Raw genomic sequence first — 16114 nt, 5'->3', positions numbered from 1 at the left:
CAGATGTGGCAGCAATACTCCATACATGGGCGAATGGTGGCCTTATAGAGGTACAGAATACTTTCGGGTGTTAGTAGTTTTCTAGCACGGTAGAGAGAGCCTACCTTTCTTGCAGCGGCCCTGGCAATGCCTTTACTAAATAATATCAACGAAATATCTAAAAACAAAGAAACAAAAACAGTTTTGAAAAATAATGAAGCTTTACTTACTTTAGTAAAATTATCCGAAACAGCAAAGTGGGATATTAAAAAAGTAAACTCGTAATTACGTTAGTTTTTTAAGGCATAGAATCGATATAAATATGAATAAGAAGAAAATGGCACCCTTTCAAGCAGAACAGCGTCGTTTCAGCTTTACAGTATTGAACGGGGTAGTATTTGCCGTCGGATTCAAGGTTGCACTATTGTAATGTAAAGAATACGAATAAAGGATTGTAATCAACTAATTACTTCTAGTACACTAACAAAAAAGCTTAATCAGATATATAAAAATAAAATGGTATGTAAATGTTTTTAAAAACAAGTAATCACGTCAGCAGGATTTTCCTTATTTTGACACGATAACAAGTAACGTTCTTGTTTTTTTTATATTTATCTATTTATCTTTTTTTCGAAAGTGTGCCACGTGCAAGTGGAGAAGGAAAAAACAGAGTTAAGCAACATTTGTGTCGGGAATTGTATAAAGTTCCGACGTGAATTTATGAAGTGAATTTATTCAACACAATATGATTCAACTAAAAAAAAAGAAATAAAAGCTAACGTGAATTTAGATTAAAGTTACGTTGTTACTGTGGACCCTTTTAAAAAAACCTTGTACAACTTTGTGACATGTTTACATTTTATGGATGTCAGGCGCGAACTAACACCCAATAATTTTATTATTTCATATTTCTTCAAATTGAAATATAATTATCAATGTATACTTACGCAAATAGATATGAAGCGTCTTTGTTAATGTTTGCCCCATATTTCCATGGAGTACAGGCGCGAACGCAGACCCCACAATTTTGATTATACCATCCCTATTTAAGTTGAAACATACTTATCAAAGTATTCTTATGTACATCTATATCAAAAACCCTTGTAGACGTTTTTTTTTCTTTCATTTTTTTTCCACACTTTGGGGGCCAGGTGCGAACACAGACCCCACATTTCTTATTAACCACCGTTCTGCCAGATCAAACATACCCATTCCTGATCCCCGATACATATACTATCATTATATATAATCATTTTTTTTTTTAATATTCAACCATATAGGAACCTATTCGTGACCAGACACACACACACACATACGTTCAGCTTTATCTCTCTCTCTCTCTCTCTCTCTATATATATATATATATATATATATATATATATATATATATATATATACATTGTGAGGTGTTGTTGTGTAGTTTATTTTATACTTTTAACTGGATCTACAAAAACTATTAAACACGAGCTTCTGTCGCTTATATAATAATTAATCTAATGTAAGTTTATTGTTTAAATTTCAAGACAACGATGCGTAATTCTATTATTGGAATATTTAATGTCCATAAAAGGTCTGTATTGAGTTGGATTTTTCTTAAATTGATTTACAAATATTTTTTTGTAGATCTCAGCCGAATAGAAAAATCAATCCATTTTGTTTATGGAGAAGGTTATTCTTGTCTTTATAAAATTTATGAATAGCGATTTCTCCTCGAATAAACCAGCTTTGTTGTTTTAGATAACTTCATTGCTATTCCTTTATCTTTTATATCGATCTAATCTCGCAATAGTTGTCTTATTTTCAATGTTTCCTACATGAAAAAATGTTGGGATATTTTTAATCCACTCTTGTTGTATTCTTAATAGTTTCATTGTATTCTTCTTTTTTTTTCACCAGATGTTTAATAAAACGTTTGTTGCGGGAAGTGAATGGCGTTGACTACGAGTCTATAATAGAAAAGTTCACGCTAAAAAATTAAAATAAAAACAATAAAAATATGGAAAAATAAGGACAATAATTGAATAACGAAGCAGATTCTCCGCTCTAAAATGAAAACTATCTCTCTCTCTCTCTCTCTCTCTCTCTCTCTCTCTCTCTCTCTCTCTCTCTATATATATATATATATATATATATATATATATATATATATATATATATATATATATATATATGTATACATAGAGAGAAAGAGACAGGGAGAGAGAGAGACAGAGAGATTTATGTAATACACTGAGTTCATGTAATCCAGTAAATTTTCATATACCAATAAGTTTTAAGCCAAAAAGAAATGACTTAAAAAGTAAGCTACAAAAAAAATTTTTAACATTAAGTGAAATACACCTCTTCTGCTATCAACACCTGTTTGAAGTCTTGATTTTGCTTATACACTATATATATATATATATATATATATATATGTATATATATATATATATATATATATATATATATATATATTGAGGCACGATTGGACAAAGCAGTGTTCTTTTTCCGCTTTTGTTGTTAGACTTTTCTGTTCGGATCATTTTTAATTTATGCTGCCATGTTGAATATTATGTCGCCGAGTAGTTGTTCTTCGTCCATATTATACTAAAACTATTTTAATCGGTGCATCCGATTTTTCTCAAGAGCCATTGTTGTTGTCGTCATTTAATTTATTAACCCTTGGTGTATTTATAGTTAGTTCGATATTTTTTATTGGTTATAATAGCGGGTGGAGGATGGGAATTGGCCAATTATTAATTCATTATTTTCATTTTCTTATTTTATATTTTATTCATTCTGTTATTCTTTTATTGTTAGTTGCTCCATGCGGTTAGTATATTTGTCCTGTATTAAATGCGAAAATACTAAGCAGTGTTCAATCAGATGTGCTTGAATAATGACTTGATGCCAAACAACACACACACACACACACACACACACACATATATATATATATATATATATATATATATATATATATATATATATATATATTTATATACACGAAAAAAACCCATCCACTTATATGCGAAGTGCGTATAAGAAGTTTCCAGACATTTGTTATTTTCCAGGGCATATTTATTAATAGTTCTCAAATAAAACTGTATTCACAATCGAAGACATCTCCCTCGGCTGCAATTCACTTGTACTCTTCCAACAACTTTTTTAGGCCATGGATACCTTTTTCTGAGAACATGTCAATGACCCTTGTCACAGTTTTTATTTATCTCTTCACATATTGTGTAACGAGAGCTTTTAAGGTATTGCTTCAGCTTAGTGAGTCACAGGGGGCAAGGTCTGGAGTAAAGGGAGGCTGGACAACAATCTAGATCGCCATCATGGTAAACAAACGTCTGTGCGAAACATGGGGGGGTGGATTGCATCCCTGGAGCAAAGTAGATGTTATTGGGTGTTTTTGTCTTTTCTCTATTTTATTATATTACCCCTCTATACAATTTTATCCCTATCATTGTACCCCCCTCTATACAATTTTATCCCTATCATTGTACCCCCCTCTATACAATTTTATCCCTATAATATTACTCCCCTCTATACAATTTAATCCCTATAATATTACTCCCCTCTATACAATTTTATCCCTATAATATTACTCCCCTCTATACAATTTTATCCCTATCATTTTACCCCCCTCTATACAATTTTATCCCTATAATATTACTCCCCTCTATACAATTTTATCCCTATAATATTACTCCCCTCTATACAATTTTATCCCTATCATTTTACCCTCCTCTATACAATTTTATCCCTATAATATTACTCCCCTATATACAATTTAATCCCTATAATATTACTCCCCTCTATACAATTTTATCCCTATCATTTTACCCCCCTCTATACAATTTTATCCCTATAATATTACTCCCCTCTATACAATTTTATCCCTATCATTGTACCCCCCTCTATACAATTTTATCCCTATCATATTACACCCTCTATACAATTTTATCTCTATCATATACCCCCCTCTATACAATTTTATCCCTATCATATTACCCCCTCTATACAATTTTATCCCTATAATATTACCCCCCTCTATACAATTTTATGCACATAATATTTCAACCTTCTATACAATGCTATCCCTATAATATTACCCCCTCTATACAATTTTATCCCTATCATATTACCCTCCCTCTATACAATTTTATCCCTATAATATTACCCCTCTATACAATGGTATCCCTACAATATTACCCCCACTATACAAGTTTATCCCTATAATATTACCCCACTATATATAATTTTATCCCTATAATATAACCCCATCTATAGAATTTTATCCCTATAATATTACGTCCCCCCTCCCTCTATACAATTTTATCCCTATCATATTACCCCCACTATACAATTTTATCCCTATCATATTACCCCCCACTATACAAGTTTACCCCTAACATATTACCCTCCTCTATACAATAATATCCCTATAATATTATCCCCCTCTATACAATTGTATCCCCATAATATTACCCCCCTCTATACAATTTTATCCCTATCATTTTACCCCCCTCAATACAATTTTATCCTTATAATATTACCCCCTCTATACAATTTAATCCCTAAAATATAACCCCCTCTTTACAATGTTATCCCTATAATATTACCCCACTCTATACAATTTTATCCCTATCATATTACCCCCTCTATACAATTTTATCCCAGTCATATTACCCCCTCTATACAATTTTATCCCAATCATAATACCCACTCTATACAATTTTATCCCTATCATATTACCCCCTCTATACAATTTAATCCATATCATATTACCCCCTCTATACAATTTTATCCCAATCATAATACCCACTCTATACAATTTAATCCATATCATATTACCCCTTTATACAATTTAATCCATATCATATTACTCCCTCTATACAATTTTATCCCAATCATAATACCCACTCTATACAATTTTATCCCTATCATATTACCCCCTCTATACAATTTTATCCCTATCATATTACCCCCTCTATACAATTTTATCCCTATCATATTACCCCCTCTATACAATTTGATCCCAGTCATATTACCCCCTCTATACAATTTAATCCATATCATATTACCCCTTTATACAATTTAATCCACATCATATTACCCCCTCTATACAATTTTATCCCAATCATAATACCCACTCTATACAATTTTATCCCTATCATATTACCCCCTCTATACAATTTAATCCATATCATATAACCCCCTCTATACAATTTTATCCTAATCATAATACCCACTCTATACTATTTAATCCATATCATATTACCCCTTTATACAATTTTATCCATATCATATTACCGCCTCTATACAATTTTATCCCTATCATATTACCCCCACTATACAAGTTTATCCCTATAATATTGCCTCCCTCTACACAATTTTATCCCTATCATATTACCCCCTTTAGACAATTTTATCCCTATCATATTACCCCCCTCTATACAATTTTATCCCTATCATATTACCCCCTACTATTCAAGTTTATCCCTATACTATTACCCTTCTATACAATTTTATCCCTACCATATTACCCCTCTATACAATTTTATCCCTATCATATAACCCTCTCTATACAATTTTTTCCCTACCATATTACCCCTCTATACAATTTTATCCCTATCATATAACCCCCTCTATAAAATTTTATCCCTATCATGGTACCCCTCTATACAATTTTATCCCTATCACATTACCCCCTCTATACAATTTTATCCCTACATATTACCCCCTCCCCCTCTATACAATTTTATCCCTATCATATTACCCCCTCTATACAATTTTATCCCTATCATATTACCCCCTCTATACAATTTTATCCCTATCATATTACCCCCTCTATACAATTTGATCCCAGTCATATTACCCCCTCTATACAATTTAATCCATATCATATTACCCCTTTATACAATTTAATCCACATCATATTACCCCCTCTATACAATTTTATCCCAATCATAATACCCACTCTATACAATTTTATCCCTATCATATTACCCCCTCTATACAATTTAATCCATATCATATTACCCCCTCTATACAATTTTATCCTAATCATAATACCCACTCTATACTATTTAATCCATATCATATTACCCCTTTATACAATTTTATCCATATCATATTACCGCCTCTATACAATTTTATCCCTATCATATTACCCCCACTATACAAGTTTATCCCTATAATATTGCCTCCCTCTACACAATTTTATCCCTATCATATTACCCCCTTTAGACAATTTTATCCCTATCATATTACCCCCCTCTATACAATTTTATCCCTATCATATTACCCCCTACTATTCAAGTTTATCCCTATACTATTACCCTTCTATACAATTTTATCCCTACCATATTACCCCTCTATACAATTTTATCCCTATCATATAACCCCCTCTATACAATTTTTTCCCTACCATATTACCCCTCTATACAATTTTATCCCTATCATATAACCCCCTCTATAAAATTTTATCCCTATCATGGTACCCCTCTATACAATTTTATCCCTATCACATTACCCCCTCTATACAATTTTATCCCTACATATTACCCCCTCCCCCTCTATACAATTTTATCCCTATAATATTACCCCTCTATACAATTTTATCCCTATCAAATTACCCCTCTACACAATGCTATCCCTATCATATATCCCCTCTATAAAATTTTATTCCTATCATATTACCCCCCCAACTATACAATTTTATCCCTATCATATAACCCTTCCAAACAATTTTATCCCTATCATATATTCCCCCTCTATACAATTTTATCCCTATCATATTACCCCGCCCCCTCTATACAATGTGATCCCTATCATATTACCACCCCTCTATACAATTTTATCCCTATCATATTACCCCCTCTATACAATTTTATCCCTATTATATTACCCCCCTCTATACAATGTTATCCCTATCATATTCCCCCCAACTATACAATTTTATCCCTATCATTTTACCCCCCACCACTAAACAATTTTATTCCTATCATTTTACCGCCCACTATACAATTTTATACCTATCATATTACCCCACACTATACACGTTTTTTCCCTATCATATTACCCCCATCTTTACAATTTTATCCCTATCATATTACCCTCTATACAATTTAATCCCTATCATATTACCCCCTCTATACAATTTTATCCCTATCATATTCCCCTCTCTATACACTTTTATCCCTATCATATTACGCCCTATAAAATTTTATCCCGATCATATTACCCCCCTCTATACAATTTTATCCCTATCATATTACCCCCGATACAATTTTATTCCTATCGTATTACCTCCTATACAATTTTATCCCTATAATATTACCCCCCTCTATACAAGTTTCTCCCTACCATATTACCCCCCTCTATACAATTTTATACCTATCGTTTTACTCCCCACTATACAATTTTGTCCCTATCATATTACCCTTCTATACAATTTTATCCTTATCATATTACCCCCTCTATACAATTTTATCCCTATCATATTACCCCCTCTATACAATTTTATCCCTATCATATTACCCCACCCCCTCTATACAATTTTATCCCTATCATTTTACCCCCCTCTATACAATTTTATCCCTATCATATTACCCCCCTCTATATAATTTTATCCCTATCATATTACCCCCCTCTATACAATGTTATCCCTATCATATTACCCCCCTCTATACAATTTTATCCCTATCATATTACCCTCTCTATACACTTGTATCCCTATCATATTACGCCCTTTAAAATTTTATCCCGATCATATTACCCCCCTCTATACAATTTTATCCCTATCATATTACCCCCTATACAATTGTATTCCTATCGTATTACCTCCTATACAATTTTATCCCTATAATATTACCCCCCTCTATACAAGTTTCTCCCAACCATATTACCCCCCTCTATACAATTTTATACCTATCGTTTTACTCCCCACTATACAATTTTGTCCCTATCATATTACCCTTCTATACAATTTTATCCTTATCATATTACCCCCTCTATACAATTTTATCCCTATCATATTACCCCCTCTATACAATTTTATCCCTATCATATTACCCCGCCCCCTCTATACAATTTAATCCCTATCATTTTACCCCCCTCTATACAATTTTATCCCTGTCATATTACCCCCCTCTATATAATTTTATCCCTATCATATTACCCCCCTCTATACAATTTTATCCCTATCATATTACCCCCCTCTATACAATTTTATCCCTATCATATTACCCTCCCTCTATACAATTTTATCCCTATAATATTACCCCTTTCTATACAATTTTATCCCTATCATATTACCCCCTCTATACAATTTTATCCCTATCATATTACCCACTATACAATTTTATCCCTATCATATTACCCCCAACTATACAATTTTATCCCTATCATTTTACCCCTCTATACAATTTTATCCCTATCATATTACTCCGCCCCCTCTATACAATTTTATCCCTATCATATTACACTCCCCTCTATACAATTTTATCCCTATCATATTACCCCCTCTATACAATTTTATCCCTATCATATTACCCCCTCTATACAATTTTATCCCTATCATATAACCCCCATCTATACAATTTTATCCCTATCATTTTACCCCCCCTAAACAATTTTATTCCTATCATTTTACCGCCCACTATACAATTTTATACCTATCATATTACCCCCCTCTATACACGTTATTTCCCTATCATATTAGCCCCATCTATACAATTTTATCCCTATCATTTTACCTCCACTATACAATTTTATCCCTATCATATTACCCCTCTATACAGTTCAATCCCTATCATATTACCCCCTCTATACAATTTTATCCCTATCATATTACCCCTCTCTATACACTTTAATCCCTATCATATTACCCCCTATACAATTTTATCCCCATCATATTACGCCCTATACAATATTATCCCTATCATATTACCCCCCTCTATACAATTTTATCCCTATCATATTACCCCCTATACAATTTTATCCCTATCTTATTGCCCCCTATACAATTTTATCCCTATAATATTACCCCCCTCTATACAAGTTTCTCCCTACCATATTACCCCTCTCTATACAATTTTATACCTATCGTTTTACCTTCCACTATACAATTTTGTCCCTATCATATTACCCCTCTATACAATTTTATCCCTATCATATTACCCCCCTCTATACAATTTTATCCCTATCATATTACTCCGCCACCTCTATACTATTTTATCCCTATCATATTACCCCCTCTATACAATGTTATCCCTATCCTATTACCCCCCTCTATACAATTTTATCCCTATCATATTACCCACTATACAATTTTATCCCTATCATATTACCCTCTATACAATTTTATCCCTATCATAGTACCCTCCCTCTATACAATTTTATCCCTATCATATTACACCTCTATACAATTTTATCCCTATCATATTACCCCCTCTATACAATTTTATCCCTATCATATTACCCTCCCTCTATACAATTTTATCCCTATCATATTACCCTCTATACAATTTTATCCCTATCATATTACCCTCCCTCTATACAATTTTATACCTATCATATTACCCCTCTATACAATTTTATCCCTATCATATTACCCCCTCTATACAATTTTATCCCTATCATATTACCCTCCCTCTATACAATTTTATCCCTATCATATTACCCTCTATACAATTTTATCCCTATCATATTACCCTCCCTCTATACAATTTTATACCTATCATATTACCCCTCTATACAATTTTATCCCTATCATATTACCCCCTCTACACAATTTTATCCCTATCTTATTACCCCCTCTATACAATTTTATCCCTATCATATTACCCTCTATACAATTTTATCCCTATCATATTACCCTCCCTCTATACAATTTTATCCCTATCATATTAACCCTCTATACAATTTTATCACTATCATATAACCCCCTGTACAATTTTACCCATATCATATTACCCCCTATACAATTTTATCCCTATCATTTTACCCCCACTATACAATTTTATCCCTATCATATTACCCCCTCTATACAATTTTATTCCTATCATATTACCCCCTCTATACAATTTATCCCTATCATATTACCCCCTATACAATTTTATCCCTATAATATCACCCCCCTATACAATTTTATCCCAATCATATTGACTCATCTATACAATTTTCTCCCTCTCATATTACCCCCTGTATACAATTTTCTCCCCATCATATTATCCCCTCTATACAATTTTATCCCTATCATATCACCCCCCTATACAATTTTCTCTCTATCATATGACCCCCTCTATACTATTTTATCCGTATCATTTTACCCCCTCTATACAATTTTTTCCTTACCATATTACCCCCTCTATAAAATGTCTCCAATTCATATCTCAAAAAAAATTATATTTCAAATTTGAATGTTGCCAAAGTTAGCGTCTTTTTTTCTTGTCAATTTACATGAGTATAGTTCAGGCTTTTTATATATTTCAGGTTCGCAGGAATTAGCTTTGAAATGTCATGGCTTAAACTGGTTTATTCCTTATTTCCTTTTTCTGCAGCCATTACGTACTTGATAATGTAATACAGCTCCTCATTCTTTATTTACTTTATTTCATGCATATGATATGTTAGCAAATGAAAAATCGTCGTCCTAATTCAGATTCGATAGGCAATGCATTGAATGTGGCGACGCATGTTATTATAACGATAGGGTTGCGCAATAAACAGCAACACCATTCCTGGGCCGGTAGTAGAGAATTCTAGTACAAGGGAGAAGTTCAGAACAACTGGAAACTAAGTCGAGATAAGCGGCGAGCACATGCAGCAAACCGCATTCCTACATGACCAACCATTTTATGTACAGAAAAGCTATACGATGCTAAACTTCGATGGAACATATTGTCAGTATTTAATGTGCAAGATGCACGTGAAGAAGGTCGAATGTTACATCTACTAATGCCCAAGACGAGAACAGTTATCAGAATAAATGAAGTAATACAAACCCCTCCACTTAAACATTCATAAACATATCTTCCCCGTGGATTTTATTTATTATTGATGGATAAATGTTATTGCCAGTTTAATTGGCGACATTATGATTTATTATCAGAAAATACAATCATTCATTTCGGCTGGAAAATTTATTATGCTGCATTACAATGTATTTATTTCTAAGGATATTTTCGTTCAGCTTTTTTTATATATCCTGGAAAAGGATATATTTGCTAGAACCAAATTCTATCCGATCTATACGAAAACAATCACTACGCTGTATTCTCACCGGCAATTTTACACTCATTAATCCTTATCCACGACTGGTCCTCGGTCCTTTCGAAACGGTTACACTGTTGTAAATAAAAAGTAGCTGCGCGATTTTAGCTACTCTATACTAGTAATAATCTTAAGAGTGGACTTGCAGAATTGGTGTTTCTGGTCAATGATGGCATATCTTATGGCTTGAGTTTTTTTCGACCATCACCCACACGCACACATACACACACATACACACACACACACACACACACACACACACATATATATATATATCCCTAGATGAGTTCGTAATTAAAGTAGGCTCTAATTTAACTTCCAAATCTTACCCCAAAGATCGCCCTAGGCATGAAATATGTGCCTATATAAAAGATGCCTTCTGATGTGGTAGGGGCATCACCAGTGTAAAGTTTGTGCCATATTTCCATGGAGTACAGGCGCGAACGCAGACCCCACAATTTTATTATGCCATCCCTATTTAAGTTGAAACATACTTATCAAAGTATTCTTATGTACATCAATATCAAAAACCCTTGTAAACGTTATTTTTCATTTTTTATTCCCATACTTAAGGAGCCAGGCCCGAACGCAAAGCCCACAATTTTTAGAACCACCGTTCTGCCAGATCAAACATACCCATTCATGATCCTAGATACATCTTCTATCAGTATATGTAATCAGTTTTTTTTTTTTAATAGTCAACCATATAGGTGCCTATTCGAGACCACACACGCACGCACACGCACACACACACACGCACACGCACACACGCACACACAAAGACGTTCAGCTTTATATATATATATATATATATATATATATATATTAAGTAATGGGATTTATAATTTAAAAATTTTAAAAAAATTTTAAAATTTAAAAATCAAATTTTAATTAAATTAAAAATCAGTTTCATAAGAAGGAACAACAACAAAGTCAATTATCTGTACGATCGTTTCGGAAATCCGTGCTTTTTATTTGTGGTATACATGAAGTCACATAGAACAATTATACATAGTTTTTTTGGTAAGCACGGTCTCCTCATCAGCAAATTTAGGAGGATTTCTATTGAATTGAAAAGACACCAAAAATAAACCTAGCATTAAAAGTAAGGCAGATGAATCTTTTAGTTTTTCTTTTTTTTAAATCAGGAACTGTGTTTAAAGTAGTCATTTAGATGTTTGCTATCATTTCCGAAACGATCGTACAGATAATTGACTTTGTTGTTGTTCCTTCTTATGAAACTGATTTTTAATTTAATTAAAATTTGATTTTTAAATTTAAATTTTTTTTTAAATTTTAAAATTATAAATCACATTACTTAATATTGAATTAGCTCTAGGACATTTAACTATCGAGCTTATTATATATCTAAATTACAACGAGCATTTCCTGTATTTTAATTAAACTAGTAATTTCACTATTACATTAAAATACACTTAGCTCTTTAGACTATTATTCTAATCTCCTTTAAATGTATATATATATATATATATACATATATATATATATATATACTTCAGAATTGTTTTTATTTAACAATCAGTTTTTATGGAACGTGAGATTGTAAAGCTTACAAAATATTACTGGCAGTAATATTCTATAAGTTATCCAATCTAAATGAAAATTGCTCGACATGCAAGCTAGAACAAATAAATTAAATTGTGATTCAATGAATTTCAAAAAAACTGGAATTTGTTTCACAATTAGCTCATAAACATTAGTATATTCTAAACCTTATGTAAATCCTCCTTTTTAAGGGAAACTATAGATACGTATAAAATTTAATAATTATTAGCGCCTCATGGGCAGTATATATAACTTGACTGAACAAATACGATTTAAACTGACAAAGGGATTTGAGGTGAAACTAGGAAAAATCTTGAATAAACGAATTATTCCATTAACGTATTTGGCCCATCATTTTATTTTTATTGTTATTTTATTTTTGCTCTTATCTCTATTTTCTTCTTGTTCCCCCTCTTTCCTTCCCGAACCAAGTCTTTATATACAGTACACGACCTTACCTCAATTAAGCGACCGGTCATACTTTATGATTCTTTGAATTCTATTTAAAAATATATCTATTCTGCTGTGTATATATATATATATATATATATATATATATATATATATATATATACATATACATATATATGTATATAAGTTTGTGTGCATATATGTATATATTTGTATATGTATATATATATATATATGTATATATATACATATACATGTGTATATATATATATATATATGTATATATGTGTGTGGGCGTGTATGTGTGTATGTATGTATATGCATATGTCTATACTGTGTGTATGTGGGTGTTTGGTTATGTGTGTTCATGTGTACATAGGGATGGATATGCAAATGTGTTTCATCCCACTTCCTAGCATTCACCACTACGTACTCTTCATACTATTAACACCTCGCCCCACTAAAAAATAATATAGACTGCTAATGAAAATGATTCCACCAGAATTCGAATTATTATCGCTGGACCCAAAAACAAATCTATACAAGCACTGCCCCGATTCGGATATTTACACAGCAATGCCGATTATACAATATATAACTTGGACCTTATTACCAAACGGATGTAAAAAACGCATAACATGGATTTTACCAACCAAGCCTGATCTAAAAAAAAATCATTTTATGCAAATCCTCCTCCTACAGAACTTCTGATAAATTTATTATTCTGACTTTCCATGTCTCACTGACTTTAGCAAATAGGGTACATACCTTTAGAAGTAATTGCTAATAATTTATCTCCTCTGATGAGATGGTAGACACCGAAACCCTATAGGTTAATGAGTTTATTTTTTTAAAGTATTCTTTGTCTTGCTAAGAATAAGAAAAATTCCTTGATATGAAACTCAACCACCTCATTTCATTTCATTGAGAGTTTTTTTTAAATGCATTTAATCACAATTAATGTATATATATATGTATATATATATATATATATATATATTTATATATATATATATATATATATATATATATATATATATACTTTAATCATTAAATGAATTAGATAACTGGTTATTCAATCTAATGGTTTAAAGTATTATAAAATGCTTGAAGAAAAATTTCTATCAGACAACACCGGTCAAGTATCATACCTCAATATACCAGACATTTTGTTGCTTTCAATAATCATTCCCTTATATCATTTTCTTATGTCACTTAAACTCCTTTTCGTCTTTAATATCTTCTCTGTATGTTCTATTTAGCAAAATAATTTCGAACAAATATTAGTATTTTGCTAGATTTTTTTTATTTGAGAAAATGTACTTAGATAGAATGTGTATAGATTATGTGTTCTATGTTAAACATTGTAGTCTTTAGTTCAAACAATAAAAAATTATTTTGAAATGCGATTCTTGTTAAATTAACCACTTTTACAGGCCCGAACGCAACTCGATACACGGGTTAAGGAGTGTAAGGTAGTCGGTGCATTGATGAGGTTTGTTAAGAGATTCGGTAGAATTTCTTTCCATTTAAAAGGGACAAGTGGGCGAGATAGCCAGATCTTGTTTAGATTAAAGTAAATGAAGACAGCTTTTTAATAAACCGGGAAGAAGGTACGTAGAATAGTGTTTCAGGTATGCAGGTCAAGGCAATTAATCTTTATTTATGGAATATGCGTTTATATTTAGCAGTAATAGTGAGTAGTGAAAGTTGTTAGCAGCGGTTGTAGTACTGTTTGTGAAAGTTTCGCGGGAAGGAGACAATTCAACGACGTTTAGACGTGAAAATAACGGTAAAATTATATCTATTATGAAAAATATGAAGAATTTGGAGGTATTAGAAAATAGCAATGCCCATCGTGTTTTGAAACCAGTTTTAATCTCTGTCAAAGCAGGATCAGACTCTCTGGTCAGTTTCTCCACATATGCCGCAACATTACTCCATTTTAAGGCGTTTTTGTAGAAGCCCTCAATAATATGGAATTTCATTCTTAGTATAACCCGAACTGAGAATTGAACCATTTAACATATAGAAAGCCAAGTACGTCCAAGGATGGAATACCGTTGTCATATCTGGGCAGGAGCTGCCAGAAACAGCCTATCCTGCCTTGACAGAGTACAAAATAGACTTCGTGGCTTGGTGGGGGATGCCCTTTTCTCTACCCTGCAACCTCTCTCCCACAGAAAAGACGTTGCGAGCCTGTCCTTGTTTTATCGTTATTTCCATGGCAGATGCTCGTCTGAACTCCAATCTCTGGTCCCCCCTCGCCAATCTTTCACGAAAAACACCCGTCTAGCTGAATCCACTGTGAAAAATTTCCCCCACTCTATATCTGTGCCTAAATCAAAACGCAGATTCCATGAACAAAGCGTCTTTCTTAGAACTGCACGCCTCTGGAACTCTGTTCCGTCTGCCTGCTTCCCTCCGGACTACAACTTGGATGTCTTCAAGTCCAATGTTAACAAATTCCTAATGAACCGTCCCCTTAAGTAAACATTTCAGCAAATCTCCTCACTAACGTAATGTACTTGCAATAACCCTTATCCCTGAGTGGCTTCCGGGCCTTGATAAGTGGTGATCACTGTGTACAAAAAAAAAAGAAGACTATCATTTCCTACTGCTTTCTTAATAAACGCATTTTATTCGTTGCTTACATGAAAAAAATCCTAACAGTATAACCTCCGATCTTTTTAAGATGGTTCTTGTCGAACTCGGAAATCTTAACGTCGACCTCGAGAATCTGTACAATGATGATGATAGGAACCTTTACATATAATCAATAAGCGCAGGTTGATTTAATTTTAAAACACCATCACTAGTTTAAATTCTTAACTAATTCAGAACTGTATTCTTAATTTCATTCCAACGTACAAGTGGCCGTTTACCCTAC

Source organism: Euprymna scolopes, chromosome 30 (assembly GCF_053919585.1).
Source record: "Euprymna scolopes isolate OS-2025 chromosome 30, ASM5391958v1, whole genome shotgun sequence".
NCBI lineage: Eukaryota > Metazoa > Mollusca > Cephalopoda > Sepiida > Sepiolidae > Euprymna > Euprymna scolopes.
Note: the sequence above shows the minus strand (reverse complement) of the source record.